Raw genomic sequence first — 24,936 nt, forward strand, 5'->3', positions numbered from 1 at the left:
TGAATTGGCAAAGAATTTTTATCGACATGGGTAGGTGCTTAGGAAGGAGGCTATTTTTAGTTTCTGAATTCACACCTTCGTAAACTCAATTTTCAGCGAGAGAAGGTGATTCTTCTAGTTTATCTAGTTTCTTAGAGCATTATTAAACTGCATTTCTTTTTTCCTTCATCAGAGCCGTATTCATGGAGAAGAAATAAGTAGTGACCATCTGTGTGATTTGAGGGGTATACAAAAAAGGCTGGTCTCTTCTGCAGTATCTCTACAACAGGCTTATCTTCCTTTTTTTTTGACCACACAGCTTGTGGGATCTTAGTTCCCCAACCAGGAATTGAACCCCTGCCCTCGGCAGTGAAAGCACCAAGTCCTAACCACTGGACCTCCAGGGAATTCCCCTATCTTCCTTTAAAGTAGAGAAATCCCCACCAATAAGAATTCTCTAGCATCTTGTTTGTCTCTGTGACCCAGTAAGTAACACCACACTGAGGTTTGCTCAAATTAGGCAATCATGTTTGTAAAATGAAATTGAGTTACTTTGCCCGAAGGCAAAGAATAATTGAATTAGTAAGTGAATAAACAAATATGCTTAAATGGTGAAGATTAGGGCTTAGAAGTTTTCTACAGGTTGTCCCAGGCCCTTTCATCCACCATGGATTGTATATTCTAATATCAGTGAATGAAGGCAAAAAAAAAAAAAAAAAAAAAAGGGTTCATCAAACACAGATGACACAAAACTGTGAGGAATACGGAAAATGACTGTATCAGGATTCTAAATGTTTTGACAGATGAGAGCAATAATGAGCTGACTAAAATGCTCAGATTTAACAGGGATAAATAAAAGGTCTTGCAATTGGGCTGAATACAATATAACTGTATATAGGCAAGATAAAAGAGAGACCTGGCTTCGACATTTAGTCAATAGGAAGTTCAGTATTTTCTTGGTCTACCCTACAAAACGGGATATTCAAGGATGAACTGGGACTAAAAACCAAGAGGAAAACAAAAAGCAACAGTCAGAAGCTGGAAAGGTGACTAGGATACAGTTTAAAGAACAAGCCAAGGAAAGTTACTTGGCACGAACGACAACTTGGAGCTTGGCACTCTCTTGTCAGGGTTCATCTAGAAGGTGAAGCTAGAGGCAAGAATTAAAGTACAAACCCAGGATGTTGGGGGTGAAAGAAAAAAGGATATAAGATAAAGAAAGATGCAAATCAACACATTTGCCTGCTGGCCCTGCTTCACTAGTCTTGAAGAAGTATAGCAGGCATGTCTGTTTGGCCGACAGGACTTTTCCAGAAGAGAGGTAAGAAGGGAAAATGGATGGAAGATTTATCTGGTTCCTTCCTTTCTCCTGTTTCCTATTGGGCAAGAGCCAATGGAACTCTCCTCACTTTCAGGTTGTGTGACCCAGCCCCTCAGTTGAAACCAGATCACGAAATCAAATGCAGCCATCTCACTTTTCATCTAAGATTGGGAGCAAAGGAGCAATGCACCATGGATGGGGTGCCAACCAAGAAAGAGAAAGATGAATGTGATCAAGGAAAGTTGAAAGACACACAAAGCTGTCCAAAAGAGTACCCTTTTATCTGGTTTCTATCATGTAGAAGGTGGGCAAACAGGGCAGCCAGAAGAAGCCACTGTGGTCTCCAAAAGAAGCTATTGCCATCGTAAGCCTCACATATGGGTGTATTGGCTCTTTACCTCTGTCAAAGAATATGGAAGTCTCAGCATTATTCAGTCACTGAAAACACAGCACTCACAGCCTTGTTTCTTTCAAAGGCCTATAAAAATGCTTTAAGATCTCAAAAGATGTACTACTTCCAAAATAGAAAATTGATAAACTGAAATTAATAAATGTTTAAACATCTACAAAATGTAACATGATGTCAATTTCATTACTTGTTATATTTCGTGTTCATAAAAGTTTCACTACATTTGAAAGCAATTTGTAGGTTAGATTCTCTCATTTTGTAAGAATTCCTGAGTATGCCTGATGCTTTTCAAGACATCACTGCCAATCGAAAATTAAGTGAATTAGTCTTGGATAAAAAATCTTATCCCAAAAGCAAATGACTTTTTAAATCCCTTCAGAAATTTTACAAGAGAAAATACATTTCATGTGGGCTAGCAAAGTACTTTACTATGTTTTATATGATGTATGGAGTGTCTGAGGAAAGGGCGACTGCTGTGCTGTTTGCTATCACATGAGGGAAGAGATGGTCTTCTCTGACATGGACAAGGTAAATGCCAGGGCCATCTTCAATTCCAGGTACTGCCCGTAAAAGGAACACCCTCGAACTGGAGGCTTTGGAGTCAGCCTTTGTCACACATCCTACTTACCACATATTGGCTCATTCTCATATGAGCCAAGGTAAGTTTAGCTCTACGAGCCACAGTTCCTCATGGCTAATAGAGGATTGACAGCACCTACTTCGCAGGTAGTTGAGAATACTATAGGAGCTAGCTCAGGACCTAGACATTGTGGATCCTCAATAACTATGCTCAGTAATAGTGTTTCCATTGTGAGGTCTGGAGGAGGAGATCCAGATTGTGGAGGCCTCCATGTCTTATGAAAAGTTGAGAGAACAGAGTGATTTCTGGATTGAAGAAGAGAAATAAGTACAAATGTGCTGAAGACTCCTTAAGTGAGAATGTAGGTCTATTCAACTCTGTATGTGACAAAATAGACACTATAAATGCAAACTGAGTGGATTAAGGAGGAAATTCACAAATTAAAGACAGTTGGGTTTTAATACAACTATAAGGAGGGAGAGAGATTAAATTTACTCTTTTTGGCTCCAGAGGGCAGAAGTAGGGCCAGTGGTTCAAAGATATCTGGAAAGCAGATATCTCCTTATTTTAAGAAACAACTTTATCACAACTAGAACTGACCCAAACTGGAATCAGCTTCCTTGGGAGGGAATGAATTTCCCATGATCAGAGATGTGGAAGAGAGACCAGAAGGTTAGAACTAAGGCCTAGACTAGGTGATACCTGCAATTCTCCCCCAAATTTTTACCTTTCTGTTACCACTTCAGCTTAGATCAAACAATAACCTTATTGTCAGTAGGTTCTTAATTGTAATTCCTGACCTTAACCATCCCAGCCCTGAACAACCAGATGAGGAGATCAGGCCTCTGGTATGAGCACAAAGAGAGAAACCTGCTAGCCTATCTGAGAACAACTCCCACCCAAACGGTTGTGAGACACCGGGGGGGGGGGAAAGAATGGGTGAGGTTGCCTCACCCTGTCCATTGAGAAGCTGTGACTACTTGCCTCGGCTGCTTTCTGTTCACTACGAATATGTCTCAAGGAAACCATAAGCACTTCATAAAATACCTTAGGTAGGAATAAAAGAGAAGCTGCCCAAACTCTGCATCATGGTCAGGAAATCTTGGATTAAATAGAATTTTTTTTTTTTTTTTTTTTTTGCGGTACGCGGGCCTCTCACTGTTGTGGCCTCTCCTGCTGCGGAGCACAGGCTCCGGATGCGCAGGCTCAGCGGCCATGGCTCACGGGCCCAGCCGCTCCGCGGCACGTGGGATCTTCCCGGACCGGGGCACGAACCCGCGTCCCCTGCATCGGCAGGCGGACTCTCAACCACTGCACCACCAGGGAGGTCCGGATTAAATAGAATTTAATCTAAGTGCTGGCTGAATGGAGTAGTAACGTGTAAAAATCTTTTTGAACAATGGCTGACTTGTTGAAGTTGTCAAAAGACAACAGAGTGAGAATCAGGTGCCATCTCTGTTACGATGCTTAAAATCTGCTTTATTGGGGAAAATGGTATGTGGTGTCTCGGCTACATTTCCCTGGGAGGTCTAAGTTACTGTTTAGTCGCTTGACTCCACCTCATATCTGCAGCCCCCCAGCGCCTCTTTTTGACTGCCTAGGTTTGATATTGACAACTTCTTAGTTATTTCTAAAAAGGACAAAGTCTATCTGGTTAACTAGGTCATCGTTGCACAAACTAGCATGGCCTGAAATAAGACAATAAAAGACCAAAGGGGCCATACAGACATGTGAGACTTATGTGATGTGCCTTCCCTTGTTTCTTTTCTCAGCTGAGGACACTCTTGGCTTGCTCCTGTCATCGTCAACGTGTCTCAGATTTTGACTTGTGAAACAGGGCTGGGGCCTTTCAGGTAGGACTAAAGGAGACTTCTCATTGGTGCCTGTTTATACTTTGCCAAAGAAAACTGCAGTCGAGTTGTTGACTAAATGTTTCTTTTTGATCTTTGGCCCAACCATGGAAAGCAGCTGGCTTTCCAGCTCAGTAGTGACCTGCCACATGGATGCAACTCAAAATGCCTTTATATTTCTCTTTTTGTCAGCAAAGCAGTAGCTCTGCTCTTGTAAGAAGCTGTGACATCTAGCGCAATACAAAGTCTAGGAGACCTAGGCTTAGGTCTTGAATCCAATATTCTCTCAGTGCCTGATATCGGGTAAAAACCCAAAATTTTTAAAGATAATTTTACCTCTCTGGGTTTTAGGTCCTGATCTGCAAAACTGGAATAAAAATCCCTTTTGCTACTATTATCCAAAGACGTGAAGAGAACGGATGTGAAAATTGCTCCAAGGATTCCCCATCTTTCAACCTCAGTAAAACTTTTGACAAAACATCTGCCCTGAAGGTAGTGAGGTGATTCCACTGAGAAATGCCTTGAGTTGTTTTTCCAGCAGCAGAGGGGGAGTTTGTGCTGTGTCATCCTCACTCTCTCACCTGGCTTCCCCGGGGACCCAGTTGGCTGAGTTCGGGGTCCAGACCAAAACTAGGAAACAGTCCTTTTTTTTTTTTTTCCTTTGTGTGAAGCTAATTGACCTTTATGGAAATTGGACCCATGCCCTTGGACTAATTAACACTGTTGCCTATTAGCTCCAGCTGAACTAACTTCCTCAAACTTACACACCTTTTATTTAGTAGATAGCAATTTGCATTTTAAAAACATATCATGCCCATAGCCTCTGGCTACTAAATATGCTTCCAATTCCACGCACACTGGAAGCCATACAGATTTAACATTACCCTCTGGCTCCTGAGGTGCTGGGAGCCATTTAATACTTGTTAATTTGTCAGTGTGGCAGAGGTGGGGTGGAAGGAGGGAACGGTGGGTGTAGCCCGGACTCTGTCACTAACTAACTAAATGGCCTTCTTCAAGCAATTGATGAGTCTCGCAGGACCTGTTTCCTCTCCTTTGAAGTGAAAGAGTTAGACTAAACGATCTCTAATGCCCATTCTAGGTTTAAAATTCTATGATCTTTACCATTCCATGCTTTGGGAACATGCAGCTTCATCAAGAAACAGCAGTACTTCCTGCCAGTAGGAGAGAAGGACTCAGTTAATAAGCGTGACTTCTGCTGCTCCATATACAGAATTCTTAATGAAAGTTGATGGGAATTAGAAATATCACTAGCCAAACAATCGACACCCAAACCTTTAACCCATGACCTCTTGCTGTGTCATTTTGTCCTACCTAGAGAAGCCTTAACCCTGAGCAGTATGGGCTCAGAGGAAGTAACATCAGGATACACTGACCTTTATGGGGAAGATGGATTCTCATCAAGGCCAGGTCCCCGTAGCAGAGCAGAAGCTAAGACAGATGGGAAGGAGGAGAGATGTGTGCCTCGCACCCCATCCTTAACTGTGTCAGTATCCCGGTCTGGAATGAGAGGCGTGGAAGGGAGGGGAATTCTTTTGATGAATTTATAGGGAGGTTTCATCGTGTGCTCTTCTCATGAAGCCTTTTCTCCCTGCACGATCGTTACTAGCACATAGTGTGATTAGCCATCTAGGTTATTAGAGCAATAGGACCTGGTGATGAATTACACATTAAATTGGCATTACTTAACTAATACTACTATTTCAGTTAAATTTCCTGGCTCATTTGAACTAGGAGATTGGCAAACCCACTGTCTAGGGTCACACCTCCCCTGAAGCCCTCTACATTTCTCTAGCACCGTCACAGCAAAATGTGCTGTGGTTTTCTTTCTTGCAGGAACCAGAGGCAGCAAACAGGAGAGGCACATGTGAAGGAGTCCTTCCTTCCTAGCCCCGGCTGGACACTATCTGGGATTTCTCACTGTTCCCTGCATTCTTACCCTTGACCCTTTGGTGCTATCCAGTTCCCCCTGCAGCAGGTCCCTCTGAAAGTTGTGATTTCCTCTCCTGACAGGCGGCAGGAAGGGGAGAAAGCTGCAAGCCAACCTTTGCTCCGAGAGCACTGGAAGGTTGTTAACAAAGGGGGCACAGGACAGGGTGTGCTCAGGAAGTATTGATAAAAGTGAGAGAGAGAATGAGGAGAGAGAGAGACGCCTCCCCACCACACCACCCCTACGGACACTTAAACACACACACTCTCTCTCCTGCAGCTTGAGGAATGTGGGCTATTTTAAAGGCTGGCTCTGAGAGACTTCTGAATGCATCTCACCCAGTTGCAGAATTGCTCCCAGTTAAGCATTCTGTCAGAAAAAGTCATGGGTTCCGTACCTATAAAATGGAGATAACATTAAAACCTACTTCATAGGGAGTAAATGAACCAATCAATGAAAAGAGCTTAGAATACAGCCTACATAAACTAAGTACTTTATAGGAGTGAATTACTGTCAGTACTTTAATACTAATTATAACATGATTGGGGGAAAGTAACCATACCAACAATAACAGACAATTTCTTACCTTGATTTTCCTCAAGTTATGGGCAAGAAGACCCTCAGTGCAGAAGGGCAGCAACACCCAGGTGTTCCCATAGTCCCTTGCTCTTTGACATTATTCTGTTCTCACTGATTCCAATTCTTTTCTGCAGACCTTGGGCCTTTGATGGACATTAGACTATCCGAAGTTTGCTACTTGCACTTGTTTTTATATTAAAAATGTACTGGGAGCACATGTATAAAGGCAGGAAAGCTGGATCTTCTCTCAACCCCAATATTTACCAGCTAGTTAACCCTGGACAGGTCCCTTAGTATTTCTGAATGATGGTTTACTCAGGTGTACCATAGGACAGCAATGTTTATCCTGACTGCCCTGTGGTGTTGTGACAGTCCAGTGAGACTCTCCCATGTGAAAAGACTTTGGAAAGTGTACATTGCTATAGAAACATAAGCAGAATCTAGATCTTTGTGTTTGTTTTTATATTGATACAGTGGTTAGCCCAATATTTGTTACATAGTCCTTATTGATAATGAAGATTTGTCACCAGGCCTAGGAACAGCTAAACTGTCTCTTGTCATACCTGCCTCATCTTTTGCTCTCAAAAATCCCAAGCCAGACATGGAAAGGAAGCTTGGTTGTTCAATACCCTTCATACCACCCTTTGCTAACTCTGTTGCCCGCCTTTAGTTCCCCGACTAAATTCTAGCTCTATAATCATGCTGCAAAAGCTCTTTCTGTTTCAGTGGAGGATTTTTACCCCTTGCCTTTAATGTAAAATGACGGCCACATCTTCAGAAGGTTTGGTGTTAAGATTATGTCTTTTATATTCCTACAGTCTCTGTTGTTTAGTTCAGCTTGTCAGGCTGTCAGATAAAGGCCTATGGAGCGTTCTACAAGGAATTATTAATGAAGATTTGACTAGGTTTTCTTCTGGAAACGGATCACTTCACTTTTCATCTCACTGGCTTTTTACATAACAAACTAAAAATAGCCCTGAGTATTCCAGGGAAAGAATCATCAATATTTAGCAGTGTATTCCTTGCTTTCCGGTTGTTAGATTTGGTTCTTTCCCTATTTAGGACACAGATAGATGAATAAATCTTAATAGTATAATCGCCAAATCACAATTCCTATGTTTTTACTCTGAACGTAACTGAATCTGGTCTCAGGACACCTTGCTTTAAGTGTAGGCCTTAGTTCGCTTGTCCTGGAGAAGAGCCATTTAAGCACAAAGTTTGACAACGATGGCTTTGGGAAAGTGGCCCACACTGAACTCATACTGTATCAGCACAATCACTGTCCTTCCACAAATGTCCATTCGGGACAATGTTGGCAGCTGAAGCCCCACCTGCTGCGGCTCATAACCCACACGCTCCTGTTTATGTGTGTAAATTCACCAAGTTATGCTGAAGTTCTCTGCTTTCTAGAAGCCACTGCAATCCACCTTCATCCGGGCTCCTCTTTCACAGAGAGCCACGTGTGTCAGAATACTATATGGATGAAGTTTGACGTCTTTATTCATCTTCTATTTATGGGATGAACGTACAGTTAAAAGGTGGCTTGAGACCATCAAACCCACGTCTAGCTGTGATCTAAGTGGAATTTAATGTAGGTCTCCTGAGGTGAAAGGAGAAATGAAGGAAAGAAATGAAATGCCTGCTTCAATTTAATACTTTAGGCCTTTTTTATTTTTAAGAAAAAAAAAATCAAAAGACTGGGACCTTCCTTGGCCCCCTGAAGTTTTAGGGTTTCAGATGCTCAGAGATTCAATCTGTGCATTTTCTTGGCATGTGTTTTTTTCCAGGCAGTATATTACCACTATAAAGTAGCCTAAACAGTGGGGTCCTCCCGACTGGGGGCCCACTTCAAAGGCAATGTTTGAAGTCCCCTGATGCTGACTGTGGGTGAAAGGGCTGATTGCTATGTTTAGTTTATTAATTACTTTAAACAGAAAAATAAAAGCTAATTTTCTTCTAAATTTCTCAGCCTGTCTTCCTTCTTCGAGTTATCCTCCAGTCTGTTTTTTTTGTCATACACGAGTAACTTTAGTTCCAAATATTGGTGATATAATTATTTAACGCCTTTGAAGCCGGAGATATAGGGCTGTCTTGCGACAAAGGTACATTGCTGTTTTATGCTAGATTTAGAAAACAATTTAGAAAGGAAGAGAGACCAATCCTTTCTCCCAGCATTACACCATGAGGCACGGATGAAGAGAGGAAGAGAACCCAGATTTCTTACTGTTTCATCAGGGAAGGAACATTCTTCCCAGAACACTGGAAACTCTGGAATCCCCCTGAAGTCTGAAGAAAACTGTCCCCGTGATCTCTCACAAACCGAACATCCCACCCAGTTTTACTTGCGGTCAGTTATTTCACCCCAACCACAGCCTTTGTTTCCTAAATATTTTTCTCGAAACTAAAGTAAGTCAACAGAGTTCTGCGGTGTGAAGCAAAACAAAAACACCCCAAAGTTCGTGTGTTGTCACCAGACAAAAATTTGCTAAGAACAAGCAGAAATGAGGAGTTAATGGATTCCATATGTGGCCACTAACCTAGGTTTATGAGATTTTTCCAAGAGATTTCCGAAGAAATTCCTGTAGCACAAAATAAGATCAAACACTCATTTTTCCTGTCAAACAGGACAAGGAATGTTCAATCCCTAGTTCCCCCTGCATTCACCTCAGTAAACAGGGGAAGAAAATTTGGCTGCAGTATCTGCTTTGCAAGGAGACGACGGCACTGTGCGGTGCCCCAGAGCAGGAAAGCATCTCAAGATGGAGCTTGCAAGTAGATCAGCCCTCAGAGCATCCTGTCCGGTATTAAACTCATCCCAGAGGGGAGGGCTGATCAACCCAAGGTGATAACTGTGGAATTTTCTTCATCCAGGAAGGTCGCACCCGTATGCAAAAAGAACCATCTTCCTCAGATGTCAGTTGGCTCCTTGAAGGTTTAAACTTCACTCGGTGGTTGGGGAAGTATTTCCTCTGCACGTAGTTTGGTTCAGCAGCACGCAGTCTCTGGCACAGTGGCTGTGGGTATGTCTATGGCAGTCAGCTTAGCATTAACCACATTAGGCCCAGGGTAGGGAGAAGATTTGCTGTTGTTCTGATTGTTTTTGTTTTTTGTTGTTATTGGAGTGGAGTCAGGGCAGCTGCTGGGGTTAAACACGGTGTCCATTGTTATTGTTTTCTTTCCCCCTTTGTGTGTCCTGAACTCTGACCTGCAGAAACGAGATCTCCACTTTTGGTAGCAGAGTGGCTTCTGTGAGGAAATTCCAACCACTGGAATGTCCCGTGAGTTGCAAAGACGACCCCAGAAGTCTTGGAAATTTGTCTGCGGAGTGACGGCTGGGCCCCCTCGCCAAGTCCCTCCTCCCTTCCAAGTGGAAAGAGAAGCCACCAGACACGTGGGAGAGTAGTGGATGGAGGCAAATCAGGAGGAGAGGGCACCTGGCTGAGATGTCCAGCCGCGAAAAATGTAGGCTTTGGGGTAAAATGATGTCCCCGTTAACCAAGAGCGCACAACACAGAGCACGCTGGCAGCCGGGGCCCCAAGCAGCCTGTGAGGCGTCCCGAGTCTCGGAGCTGCTCCGTTACGGTGAGATGGGTCTACCGCAGACAGGTTCACGGATGCCGCAGGAAGCAGCGTGACCGGTGGAGATAATGGAGCATTCAGCTTGACACCCGAACCTGGAGTCTCCAGGAGAAGCGGGATTCTTGCTGCGACGGGGAGACAGTAATTGTTTCTAGCATGATAGATAAGCCGTTCTGGCTTCCTCGGATGCCCCACATCCGGGAAACTAGCTCAATATTTATGAAGGCGTGCACCGTCTTCAACTTCTGTCCACCTCCTCCTTCAAGATTACTCGTAAATAAGAATGCCCTGCCTTCGTAATTTTACACTGAGATAGGTAAAAGCGTAATTGTAGAGGACTGTTTGGTTTTAATCTGATCAAAACCATAAGTCACCAAGAGCCTTCTAAGAGATTATAGGAAACATTAATTGTGTAGTTGGACTGGGTTTCATGACTGCAGGAGACTCGTAAATTAACCCTAGGACTGGAGCCCCAGAGCGTAAAAGGAGAGAGAAAACAGAAGCTGGTGGAGAAAGATGCCTGCTGTCTCCTTCTAGGTGAAAATATATAAATATATACATAGTTTGCTCCCTCCGAGGTTGTATACAATTTAGTCCCTCCTCAGGTGTTCCCATTTAAAGCTGTGACGCTGTGGTCAACTGAAGGGCTGGAGATGTTACTATTTCTTTAAAAAAAAAAATAATAATTATAATAAAAGGACAAAATGCTTTTCTGTAAATTCCCAAATCACGGGTGTGATGTCCCTCCCTGATTCTCCTCTCTCCCGGGGTTGACAGGTATTTGACCCACAGAAGCATTCGTTTAAGGAGAGGAGACACTATTTTCTCCTCCTCCTAACTCAACTCGTATTCTTCAAAACATCAAACAAAACAATCTGCAGAATGCTGTTGCCTCTGAGAGGGATTTTCCCTCTTGTTTCCCTCCCGCTTCTGCTCGTCAGTTTGTCTGTCTTTCCCTCCCACACCCTCTCACCCTCCCCTGCAAACGCTGGAAAAACAGTAGTAACTAACATTTGTGCCTTTGGCAATAAAACCACAGGCCTCGCAAACCCCAAATGGCAAAAAGACATTTCCATTCCAATCCCAGTTTTAAATTAAACTGTAATGAAAAATCAGCAGTGGCAGCTGGGACCAGAGACACTGATTGTCTCTAGGAACAAAAAGGAGGGGAACAGAGGAGGAGAGGAAAAAGAAAAGAGACTGCAAGGAAGCTGCGCTCTGGTAATAAAGCAGCTGGTAAACCTTCAAGTAAAAAGAAATTAGAAAAACAAATCTAGTATCGAGCCAAGCAAAGATGGCTGTTTCCCTCTACAGTCACAGCGAGGCGGTCACAAATCACCCGCCACTTTATGAATGGACAGGGAGGGGGCAGGGAGGGAGGAAGATGCGTGGGCCTCTACTGGCCCCTGCAGGAGGAGGAGGGAAATTCTCGGGCGGGTGGCCTCCGCCCGCAATGTCCCGGGAAGGAGAGGGCATTTGGGCTGTCATCCTAGGCAATAGTGAGGCTCCTAGAGGCTTTATGGAGAATTAGCAGGACTTCAGTCAGTGCCTTATTCTCTATAAAGAAGAAAATAAAAGGGCATTAAGGAGAGCCTTTGACTTCAACAGGAGTTTTGTTTGTACCAAGGAATGAGGCTAGGTTGATGCAACCCTGCAGTTTTCTATCTGATTTTTGTTTTTAATGTATGTCACAGAAATCTTAATCAGAAACAGGGATAGAACCCAAGATTCAAGCATTTTAATTTGTAGCTTTCTAAAGCTTGCCAGACTCTGGCATATAATTTATAAACATTTTTCTGAGTGGTGGTGATCAGGAATCCAGAAAAGACCTGTACTAATCTATAAGAACCAAAGATGCTGCCACGTGGTTAAGGCTCAAGACAGCGAGTGGACTTCTGGGTAGCAGATAAGAAATAGAGACTGGGAAGCCAGCTTCCTTAACCATATTTTGTTCCCAGATGTCTTTAAGAATCTGATGAAGTTAGTGAATCCACTTCTCAGAAAAGAAAAAAAAAGTACCTAGGTGCACACACAATTGTAGATGCTCACAGAATTCTTCAGGCCAAGACATAGAGCCCAGGTTGAGAACTGCTTCTCTAAAGGAAAAGAAAGCTGAGAAAGACTGCAATCCATCCACAAGGAAGACTCTTGTGATCCCACAGGAGAAGAAATTCAGATGAAGCTTAAAATATACGGTTGCCTATTTAGATGTCAAGTAAGATTTCTATACAGAAAGGAAAACTGCTGAAAACAAAAGTACTCAAGATTTATGCAGAATACATAGCCTCTTCAAGAGATCTCCTCTTGCTTGTGAGTTACTCTGGCAATTTGACAGGCACTGGGGACACTTATGACTTTTGGGGGCTCCCTCTCTGAAGAGGGTCACCATCCACACAAATGGCAATGCCAAAAGGAGTTTATTATTTAAGTAGAAAAGTCTCTATAAAATTAAAATGATTTATTTTAACTAATCAGGGGCTGTTTGTCGTGCATCTGGGATGTAGAGCTGGGTGTGAGCCTGGTAGAGCTCTGGGTGACCCTTTGGGGTGACATTCAATTAACTCTGCCCTGGTGCCTTAAAAGAATTAATGCATCTTCCAGTGGGTCCAGCTGACCTTTCCCAACTCTCCCCCAATAAGAGCTTCTGTTTTTGTTACTAGTATTTTTTAAAACAATCTTAGATTTGGCTACTATATTCTAATCCTCTTTGCTAAATTCTTTGTTGCAGTGACAGTAGTCGAAAGCAGAAAAAAAAAGACTTTGGAAGACTGTGTGAATGGAAGAGTTTTCAGTCCCACCCTTCGGTCTAATTAGTTCATTTGGTCTAGTTAGATTCTACTCTTCCTACTTTCTTTTCTCACTTTTACTGCCTTACTTTTGCTCTCTATGTTATCACTAGACGGTGACGGGGAGCAAAGGAAGAAATCCTCAACTTCCTTAGAAAGCATTGGATGCTGAAGAAGGTTGAACCAATAGTATAGTTAAAAATCTTTCAGTTATTTTTAGGTTCCATTGTACATCCACAGTTGTGGTGGATACTGAAGTCAGCTTCTCCTCTGATTTTGTTTAGATGTGCAAAAGTTAGCCACGTCACAGAAACTATAAAGCTTAAATTAAGAAAACTGAATAAGAAGAATATTTTCTTTCATTGGTTTAGCAATGCTGGGGAGTTTTCCCCGCCAAATCTAGCCATAAGCCATGATATATATTAAAGCTTGTTTCTATCTCTGCTATTATATGACGTTTGGGTATGTTCACCTGATATGGTCCCCTCCTAATAGATGGGTACTTTGCAGAATTGAGCACTTTATTTATAGCTTTCTGCTTACTGCTTCCTGAGGTATAACCAAAAATAACTGATACATGTTTTAAGACCTTTGCTCTTCCCAAGTCTCTGGTTTTTGTTTACTCAGGGTTTGAACAAACAAAATAATCCCATGAATTAAAAATTTCTCCCGACTTCTACATTTCCCAAACATTAAATAAATCATAACCACCCAAGCTTCCTGTCAGTTCGAAATTGCTTACACACACACAGCATGAAGAATGCCATCAGGCCCTTTGGTGAGAAGGTGGTTAAAAATTGACAAAAGATCAATCATCTGTTGCTGAAACCACAGGGCAGTGAACGGAATGTGGATTTGGGAGTAAAGAGGAACTGTATTCCAGTTTCTGATATGCTGCCTGTGGGTCTTGATTTTTTGCCAAGTTCTCTAACTGCATTTGAACTTTGGTTTCCTTACCAATTGGGGAAGAATTACCTTAACAAAGTGTTACATCTAAGATATAAGAATTATCCAGATGGGCTCAGAATTTGACCAATGTCTCTTTTCCTCCCTAGGATGTCAGTTTCCCAGGGCAGGGCCGTGTCTGATGAACTCACTGTTGGGCCAGGGTAAGTGAAAATTCCACACACGCCTATTGTGTGGCATTCAATGGCGTACAGTGAATCTTCGTTGTTATAGATTAACCTGATTAGAGCCAACATTTATGGGGCCACTTGCTATATTTTGGACCCCCTACACAGGAATCCTGAGTGATCATCACTGTTTATGAGGAGGAACTGAAGTTTGCCCGCCAGAGTTCCCCCGGTTGCTAAGTGGCAGGGGCAGGATTCGGACCCATATGTCCAGGAAGGCAGCCCTAGGAGCTGCCCTGCTTGTTTCCCACCCAAAGCCAAGAAAAGACAAAACTGAAGTGGGAAGAGTTTTCCTTTAGAGAGCCTCATTACTCTAGCAATCTTCACCTCCACCATTGCAAGGAGCCTTCCTGTCCCCAGGCACTTTGGCCACTTCTAAGAACCCACTGAATCACTGCTCTCTGCTTCTGAGGGAGGGTGACCCTACTCTACTTTCAAAAGATGAAGAGTTTCCACAAAGGAATATCAGTTTAGAAACAAAACTCTTCAGAGCTATTAACCCCTGAGGGTTGTCATTTAGCTGAACTTTCTTTCATTTTCTTTTTTTCTCCCCCAAAAGTTTCCACTAGAGAAGCAGCACCCTTCTTAATTAAAGGCATTGTCAGAGACCACAAATGGCTTTTTATAATGGTTTCTAAACCCGAAACACCTCGGGGCATGTCTGTGTATTATTTCGGAATCATAGCAAAGGGACTGAACTCTTTTCTCATATTGTGCAAGGTTTTAAATAAGAATATTATGTATACTAGTACACTGTGCACAGAACCAATAGAGACCACAAATGGTCAAGCAGGATTCAAACAAAAAACCCATACATCTGTGGGTAGTAGCCCATGCTGTACTTTAAAAATGTGAACTCATGTATGCGTATGACGGCTCAGTCTTACATCACTTCCCAAGCAATCCTCCCCAGCGAAGGATTTATTAGCAATGTTTCTCAAAGTATGTTCTGGGTCTGACTTGCATTAGAATCACCTGCATTAGAGTCACCTGAGTGCTGGAGAAACATGCAGATTCCTGACCCTTAACACAAAACGATTAATTAGAATCTCTGGGGGTAGGGCCTTGGAATTCTTATTAACAAATAACAGGTATCCCCAGGTGACGTATCTCATGCCAAAATCTGAGAACCGCTGATATATGTGGTAGTGTAGTATTCAAGAACATCGACGTTAGAATCAGACAGGTCTTCGTTTAAAACTCAGTTTTCCCATCTATTGAATGACGATAATCCGCCCTACATCTAACTCTGTCGTTGGGATTAAAGGAGATGATGCATGAGAAGCAGAACCAAGAAGATTCAAGTGCAGAATTCAGAGCCTCTCTTCCCTACCGCCTGAGAGGATACTTTATGCTGCCGATTGGCTGCTGACTCAACTGAGCTGACTGAGGGCGAGGAGCTGCCCTTAGAGAAGAGAAAACAATCTGGAAAGTAGGAGAACAAGGGAAAGACTAGGCCAGTAGGCCAGTAGGGGTGGAAATTGGGGGTCAGGTGGTAGGGGGAAATGGCACAGACACAGATTGAGACATCTTCGCACATTGGGGAAAAGAGGTTAAGATTTTTAGAAACATGTTCAGTGTGTTACATCCTAAAATTCTCCCTTTGCAACTTTTTCAAAAGGGTTCTCAAAATAAAAGGTTTTCAAAGCCCTTAGGAGTTAGGTTTGATGTTTTTCTTTTAAGATGTATTAGCTTTCAGAGACAAATCCTAACCCTAGAAGATCCAGATTAAATAGATATTAGATTAGATAGATGGATAGATACAAGGCCTAGCAAGTACCCAATTATCTAATTTATTCCTAAACAGTGCAGTCCTTTCACCTGTCCTCCTAATTTCATGTCCTACTCCATTTTTAAAATACTTGCTCCTACCCTATTTGTCCTAAATTTCCATGGCTTATTCTTTTCATTTCCTTTATCTCTTTATCTTCTAATGTATCTTTTACTTGTTTGTGGTTCTCCTTTTCCTTTTCCATGACATTTTTTTTCTTGCCCTTTCTCAAGCTTTGACCTTTCTACCACCGCCTTCTGGGGCAGCTTCTCTCTTCTCTCTGTAAGCTCCTAGGATCTAGGCCTAAAGCAGCACATCAAAGATGTCTACAACCTGGCTTTTGGACTCCAGGAACTCAGCCCTGAAGTGTGGCGATATATGCGCCTGGTAGTTTTGCTTTCTTCTTTCCTGGCAACCATGCTCCTGGTCTCTGTCGACACAGAAGTATGAGCTGGGACCTCTGGGTGCCAGAGGGTCTTACTGCAGCTGTAAGCCCTGACGCCTATTCTTTGATCTTCACCTCTCTGAACCCTACAGATTATTTTCAGTCTTCCAGAAACTATTGACTGCTTTTTTTCTGCGCAAGACCCTTCTTTCCATTGTAGCATTTCTCCTCCTCCACCCCCTGCAACGCCAGTGGAACTGGCAATCATATACTTGATAGCACATCACTCAGGCCTGGCCAATCAGGGCATTTTATCCCTCTTGAACTGCACTGATTGGTTCAAGGATAGCCACATGACCCAAGTAGTGTCAGAGTATCCAATGAGCTTAAATATTTAGATATTGTCCTCTGGAATTGAGTAGTGTGAGAACAGTATAAATTAGATCTACTTGCAGCTATCTTTTCTAACTCCATGGAGAAAGATACCTGCAACAAGAAAATAATATTCCTGGAACAACAAACAGTAAACAATGGAAGCTGGTGAATATATACCCCAGCTTTCTCATCACTCAGTGGTATAATTGCAAGGCATGTTCTACCTATTCTCTAAAGAATCCTCAGTAGATTAAGCCTCAACTGCCCACAATAGTAACTTGCTCATGAACTCTTCCTTTGTTTGCTTCTCTCCCTTCCCCTACTCCCTCATAGTGCTTCCTGGGATCACCTCCCAAATAAAATATTTACACCTAAATCCTTGTGTAGTAGGCAGAAAAATGCTGCCCCCAAAATGTCTACATCCTAATCTTTAGAACCTGTGAATGTGTTAGATTACAAGGCAAAGGGGAACTAAGGTTGCAGGTGGAATTAAGGTTGTTAACCAGCTGATTGCAATGTAGGGAGAGTAGCCTGGATTATACAGGTGGACTCAACTTAATCACAATGGTCCTTAAAAGTATAAGAGGATATTGGAAGAAATAAACAGAGAGATGTTACTGTGAGAAGGACTTGGCCTGATCTTGCGAGCTATAAAGATTCAGGAAAGGGGTCATGAGCCGAGGAATTCAGGCAGCTTATTGAGAGTGGAAAAGGGAAGGAAATGGATTCTCCCTAAAACCTCCTTAAAGGAATACACCCTTATGACATCTTGGTCTTAGCCCAGCGAGATCCATGTAGAACTTGAGATCTATGAAAGTATAAGATAATAAATTTTTGTTGTTTTAAACAATTAAGTTTGTGGTAACTTGTCACAGAAGCCGTAGAAAACTAATACACCTTGTCCCAGGATTCACTTTGGGGAAAACCCAAATTTTAGATGATAATTTCTTTTCTTATTGTTCTTGGGATGTTCAGTCCTACTTTCCCTGATATATGATGGGATAAATGTTTCATAGTTTCGACTGCCAAAACAATGTAGAAAAGTGAACTAATTTGGAATCATGTCTGGCTAATTACACTAAACCTCTGTGTCTTCGGCAGAGGAGCGCTTACCTTGGAGCACCAGAGAAGTCTCTCTCAATCGGGTAACAGGTTTAATTAGCCCAGCTCTGTCTCATATCCAAAGCCTGGTTCTGCATCTGTTGATATTTCTCATTTAAAACATGAAATAACCTAAACATTCCAGAATTAGAAATAATTATTGTTCCAGACACTAGTGGATTTAGCTACTACCTAGATGCAAATAGTTTCATAGTTTACTGTAGAGGAAATGATTTCTAGCATTAGAAATAATATACTATTTCTTCAGATCTCCTAACACAGTGATCCTTTAAACTGAAAGCTCTGGAATGAAAGCTGTGGAAATGAAGGACCACAACTGCCTTATTTATTTATTTTTTTAAATCCTCAAAGCATTGGCTTGTCTCATTTTCTTAGTGAAAGCTTGCTTCCCAGTTTTGCCCTGCTAATGACCTCAGCTCTCTCTTGATGCTTTAAGACCAAGAGATCTTTGATTAATCATTCTCTGTGTTAATATCAAACAGCCCTTGCATTCTTCAGACAGATTGCTGCTTCTGTTAAATAATGCCCTAAATATACAAAGCAGATACATGATGACCATTGAGCCAATAGGAACAGAACCAAGCTCTAAGACTGCTTTGCAATTATAATGAAAAGACACATAACTGATGAGTTCCATATCTGAACTTAAAATGATTTGTGAAGTATAAGATCAAGAGAAGTACAGACTGAGCTCTCAAGTCGGACTTTCTACCGTAAAGTATAGACTGGGGGTAGAAAGCATTTTAAAATTGCTTGGTGTGCACGTGTCTGTGTGTATTTTTTTCTTTGAAATGGTTAAATGCTTCAAGGAGTAGAACCTCTTTGGGGGGCAAAGGCCCGGAATGATATGCATCAGGGTTTTATTTCATTTCAGTCTCTTGCTTATTTTATTTTTTGAGGTGTGGAGAATATTAGTTTTTAGAATGAGTTAATATTTTACGTTGTAAGGGATCTTCTGCAGTCAGTTTGTTAATTAGACACTGCAGACAGGCTGTTTAATATTGTGTGTTGACTCTGTGGGAAAAAAGGAAGAGACCATTTCTGATAGGCAAAAAGAATCCACGGCACAACATCAAAGTTCTCTTACAGACTGTGTGTTGGGTGCTTTGCTGTAGAACAAATTGTATTTTGCCCTTAAAAAGGCTCCCTGAGAGAGCTGGAGATAATTGGAGCCCTCTCTTGCTTTGCTCCCTTAGAAGTTTTCTGGAGTCAGGCAGGAAAAGAAGATTGGAACCTGAGCTTTTTTATTTAAATTAAAAAGTCTTGTCTGGGAGAATTAGAATACTTTTGCAAGTCTGGAATCCATTGAAATGCATTGTCCTGTTTTGATTTCCCTGGAGGACCCAAGTGGAAATAGGGGCTTAACGTTATTCCATCCTGGCCCCGTCCTCAACACCAGCACCTCCTAAATAAAAAGGATGTGGTCTACCAGCATATTTGTTATGTATTTAGCTTTTAATTTGGATAACCTAGGAATGGGGACAAAATGACATCAAATATATAGATGCTTTCTCTTCTACTCGTGCCAGACGAAGAGGCTGTTGGCTGACTTCTTTGGTTGGTGTCTACTCTACGGGTTGGCTTTACCAAAACTTTGCAAGAGCAAGGAAGGTCACCAACAGTGTGCTTTGTCACACAGTTCCATTACACAAACCTTATTTTTGCTTTGTGTACAATTAGTGTGTACAACTCCAGTGAGATATTTTTAGTGATATTCAAAATATGTTGTAAAGTCAAAATAGTAATAAATTGTAGCTCATTTTAAGATGAAGTTCAAGTGCATAAAACTGAAGATTAGTATTTCTCTAAAATAAAATCCCTACCGCAGGAGTTCAAGTTGCTTTCATAAGCAACCCAACAATAACAAATTATTCTATGATACATCATAATGCTTGGAACAGGTCTTCAGTTGTGCTGTGTGAAAACAAAATGGTGGCACATACAGGTAGTATGGGTAAAAGAGTTCAAAATATTTCTTCAATACAAACAAAAATAACCTGTAACCGCGTAGCCACCAATATAACTTGTTTGTTTTTATTCTTTGTTTTTTTGTCTGTTTTAATTCATCTAAAATATCTGAATATTCAACACATTGTCTTGCTTTTCTGGAGTTAAAGATGCTGACATTAGATACTGACATATGATAAATAAGAAGTTATTTTTTCCATAAAATAGTGCTTTCCAAAGGCAAAATAATCGAGATTTGTTATTATTTCATTTGGGTTTTATGTGCCTGATGTAAGAAATAGGTGAAACTGTGGAATTAAGTTTATATATATAAGAAATAAAAATTAAAACTATATACATATCTCAGTTTCAAAGCTTCAACTATTTCTTAATAATCATACATATTATATATATATATAAAGTATAGTGACAGGGTTTTCATTTTTATTTTATTTTGCTAGCATATACCCTCATTATTATTATACAATTTTTAACTCAGAATATGAACTTTCCTTCATAAAAACTTATCCTCTGAGATATTTTCCCCTACTTCTGTTATGATATGTCAGCATTGATGCACTTTTTGACTACTCCGAGAGTTTATTCAGAGGTGAGAAAAATAAGCACAACTAAAAACCGGATAAATGTTTCAAAACTCAGTGGTTAGTGAGTCACTTTAGAACATAGGAAGATTAGACACAACAAAGATTCTCTCTCTTGAAAACAAAGCCAAACAAAACAAAGAACACTCCAGCCCCCTTATTGGAAGTAATGGGTAAAATAGAAATGATATCCAGGGTTGAATGCTGAATGACATTTTGTACACAATGGTTACTCAGTATTCAGCAAATGCTCTTGACAGGTGATGCTATTAGGAACTTCATAGAGCATCCACTACAGCTTCACCTACAGGACAACTTTACACATTCAGTGGAGAGTCATAATATATAAATAAAAGGTTGTCTTGCTCCTTCAGAGAAAAGCATTTTGTTCTCTTAAACATGGGATTTTTTTTTTTAAACCTCAAGCCTTTGTTCCAATTAGCTACAATATACTGATCTAGCATCACTCTATGGAAATGTATCATGTACTTGAAATATATATTTAATATGATAATACCATCAACCAAGCATAGCTCTAAAGTCACTATCTTCTTTTTTTTCTTTTCTATCTGCTGTTTAATTTCATTATAATTTCTAAAAATTCTCTGGTAGTGTACAGCTGCTCCACTGTTAATAGCCTTGAAATAGAAATGTGTTACTTTGCTTAGTGAGAGACATCTGCATACGGTAGGAAAACAAAATCATTTTGATATGATTAATACAGGGGGATGGTTATTCATATTTTTAATGCATGTTGTTTAAACTCAAATATGTTTGCCTCCCAGCCATTTTTAGATATGTTATTCTGATCTATGATTTAAATATATTGATGCTTTTAGTATCTACATTAAAAAATGAATGTTTGCCAGCCCATCTAATAATACCTCCTGCTGCTAGTTGGCTGGGGATTTTGAATGTCACAAACAGAGCTTTGATATGGTACCCATGGGGCTCTTTATCCAGGATGTTATAAATAACTACTCCCAACATTTGGTCCTTCTACCATCTTTGATCATGTCATCTTGAAATTTGCCCTTGCAATGAGCAAGAGTCTTTACTTTCACACTAGAAGAGCTCATACTATATTTGAAAATGTCAAAGTATATAAGCCCAGGAGGGCAATAGGACAGGTTCAAAAGTTTGCAGGTAGATGGATTATTCCAGGCTTAGAAATCACAATGAGGGAGAGCATATCTGCCTTCTCTCATTCCCTCATAGTCTTGCAGATCTTTTGCTACGTCATAAATCTTTCTATGTTCATGCCCTATTCTCTAGCCATTTCACAAGTGGTCAGTCTTAGCCTCAGCTTTACATGCAGAGTCCTGGAACTGACCTCATTGGAGGGCACAATTTATGTAGTGGAGCCAGTGACTGAGTGTGGCATACAATCCAGCCCTCTTGTCATGCAGGTCAAATGCTCTCATCACACCATTCCTGCTTACCATTCACAGCATGTCGGTGCTTAAAGGGACCTTGGAGTGCACCTCCTTCAGCTCCTTCCTTTTGCAGGTAAAGATAAAAACTCAGGTGAAGTGATTTTCCTGAAAGTTACACACCTTCCTCTCTCTACTCATCTGGAATGCCTGCCCCTGTAATCTCTTTAAGAAGGTATAGCCTATACTCCTGCCTGGAGGCCAGAAGCATTACATACAGAGACCTGAAACCCTAAGTGTTGATACGACAAGACAGCAAAACTCTGCCTTCCTTACCCAGTGTTCCTGGAGCCATAAGAGGGCCTATAGGGGACCTGTGACAAAGCTAGGAGATGCAGGAGAAGTTCTTCCCTGTCCCATAAGGCAGACCCAACAGATTTCATAATGGGCAAGTAAGATGTTCAAGTGTTCTTTAAACTTTGCCCAATGGTGAGCATTCCTGAATTTGGTATATGTTAAAAGTGGCACTGCAGACCAGCAGGGAAAAGATGGGCTATTTAATAAATGGTGTTGGTACAAAAGGGTAGGCATCTGGAAAAAATCAAGTTAGATCTTTACCTCTACTCTATGTGATGATAAATTCCAAATGGATCAGAGATTTTGATGTTAGAAATCAAACTATAAAATTACTAAAAGAACTTGGAAAAATTTTAGTCCATGGAATGGAAAAAATTTTTTAAACTGATCCAAAATCCAGAAGCCATAAGAAAATTGATAAATCTGAATATATAAAAATAAAATCTTCTACATGACAAAGATATACACATACATATATAAGCTAAGTCAGAAGCTAGAAACATCTACACACTAGGAAAAAATATTTGCAACTCATATATAAACAAAGAGCTAATTTCCCCAATAGATAAAAAGTTTCTACAAATATAGAAATAAAAGCCCAACAAGCTGATAGGAAAATCTGGGCAAAAGATATAAACATAGTTCACAGAAAATGAAATATGAATGGCTCTTAAACATGTGGAAATATGCTCAGACTTCACTCATAATAAAAGATATGCAAATGAGAACTACATTGAGATACCATTTTTCTCCTATCAGGTTGGCAAAAATCCAAAAATTCGATAAAACACTCCATTGGTGAGGCTGTAGGAAACAGGCCCTCTCAAACATTGCTTGTGGGAGTATATGTTAGCATAACCACATATGGAGAGCAATTTAGCAAAATCCATCAAAATTACAAATGCATCTATCTTTGGCCCCAGCAATTTCACTTCTGGAAATTTATGTTACAAATATACTTGCAAATGAATGAAAAGACATATGTTTAAGATATTCATCATAGTATTGTTTGTAAGACACACAAAAAAATAGAAATAACCTAAATTGTTAAATCCAGTAAACTGCTTAAATAAACCATGATAAACCATGATATAGTAATACACTAGAATACTATGAAACCAAAAAAAAAAAAAAAAAAAAAACAAGAGTGAGGGGACTCTATATATAGGAACATAGAAAGATCCTTGAGACCTTATTGAATTAAAAAACAGCAAAATGCAGAATACTGTGTAAGGTAAGCTGCTTTTGATATTAAAAAGGAGAAATAAGAACCTGAGTTTATATTTGTTACTATACACATAAAGAAATTAGAAAAATTTACAAGAAACTAAATATAGTGGTTGCTAGTAAGAGTTGGGCATAAGAACTGAGAATATGGGGTACAGAAATAGCAAGATTCAAACTGTTTATATATTTTTTTAATTTATTGAAATAAAATTGATTTACAATATTGTGTTGATTTTTGCTACAGCAAAGTACTCATTTACACAAATATATTCTTTTTCATATTCTTTTCCATTATGGTTTATCACAGGATACTGAATATAGTTCCCTGTGCTATACAGTAGGACTTTGTGGTTTATCCATCCTATATATAATAGTTTGCCTCTTTATATTTTTAGAACCATGTAAATATATGGCCTTTTCAAAAGCTACACTTTTAAATCAAAGAAAAAAATAATTGAGTCCCCTGTTTGACGCTGAGGATGCTAACAGGGCTCTGTTAGTATGAAGGTTAAGATTTCCAGGTTAATATGCCACTGCCCAGAGTCTTTAAACACACATTTGTCCTTCTTTCCTTCATTCATTTAACAATTATTTATTTACAATCTGCTGTGTTGCAGGTGCTGTACAGGACCCTGGGGATGCATGAGAATAGGACCCACTAGATCTTTGCTTCAGGGAATCTGCGTTCTCGTCCAGGGTCTCTTCTATTTGGAGTCAGGGCAGGGGGTCCCCAATTAGCATGGAAAGACTCTAGGACCCATATCGACAAGTTTCACTTCATTACGATATCTCAAGTGCAAGCACACTAAATCTCCGTTGGTACAGAATTCAAAAACTCAATATCCTTGATTTTTACGAGCAAACAAGATGTATACAGGCTGAAGGCATTTTTGGTTTCTCTCAGTGGTACCTCTTTGCAAAGTTCCACAATATCTTTTATTGCGTATAATACAATATAATTTGAAACTTTATTCCAAAAATGGGCCTTGCTATAAGGTCGTAATAATTTCCTGTGATTTACATTGATGGCTTTTTATTAATGCTCTAGGATTATACAGCATATCACTACATTCCTTTCCTTTCTGTTTTAGTTTTCTTCTTAGTTTTATTAGTTTACATTCCATTATGATTACTTTTTCAAGCCAAATCTCTGTGCCTGGGTGTTCATACCAGTGCCTTGGACAGCATTCCCTTCTTTCTCTGTCCTATTCCATTTCAAGCAGCTAAGAGCTGATGGGAAAGCTTTCAGGCTCAGTGTGTGTTTGTGCATGAGTGTGTGTGCATCTATAATTACATCACCAGAGTTCAGAACTGAGCCCATTTGGTTAATGAAACAAAGCAGCGCTTTCAGGGCTGTCCAGTAGGACTTTCTGTGGTGACTGAAACATTCTCTGGTTGTCCTGTCCAATACAGCAGTTGGTAACCACGTGTAGCTATTGAGAACTTCCAATGTGACTAGAGCAACTGAGAAGTTGTATTTTTAGTTTGATTTTATTTAAATTAATTGAAATTTGAAACGCTGGCAGGAGAGAGATAAGATGTGAATGCAAGGTATATGGCCCCAAAGAGAATAGCCAGCCATCCAAATTGCAGCCTCCAAGGGCAGAAAAGCC

This window comes from Tursiops truncatus, chromosome 7 (genome assembly GCF_011762595.2).
Source record: "Tursiops truncatus isolate mTurTru1 chromosome 7, mTurTru1.mat.Y, whole genome shotgun sequence".
Lineage (NCBI taxonomy): Eukaryota > Metazoa > Chordata > Mammalia > Artiodactyla > Delphinidae > Tursiops > Tursiops truncatus.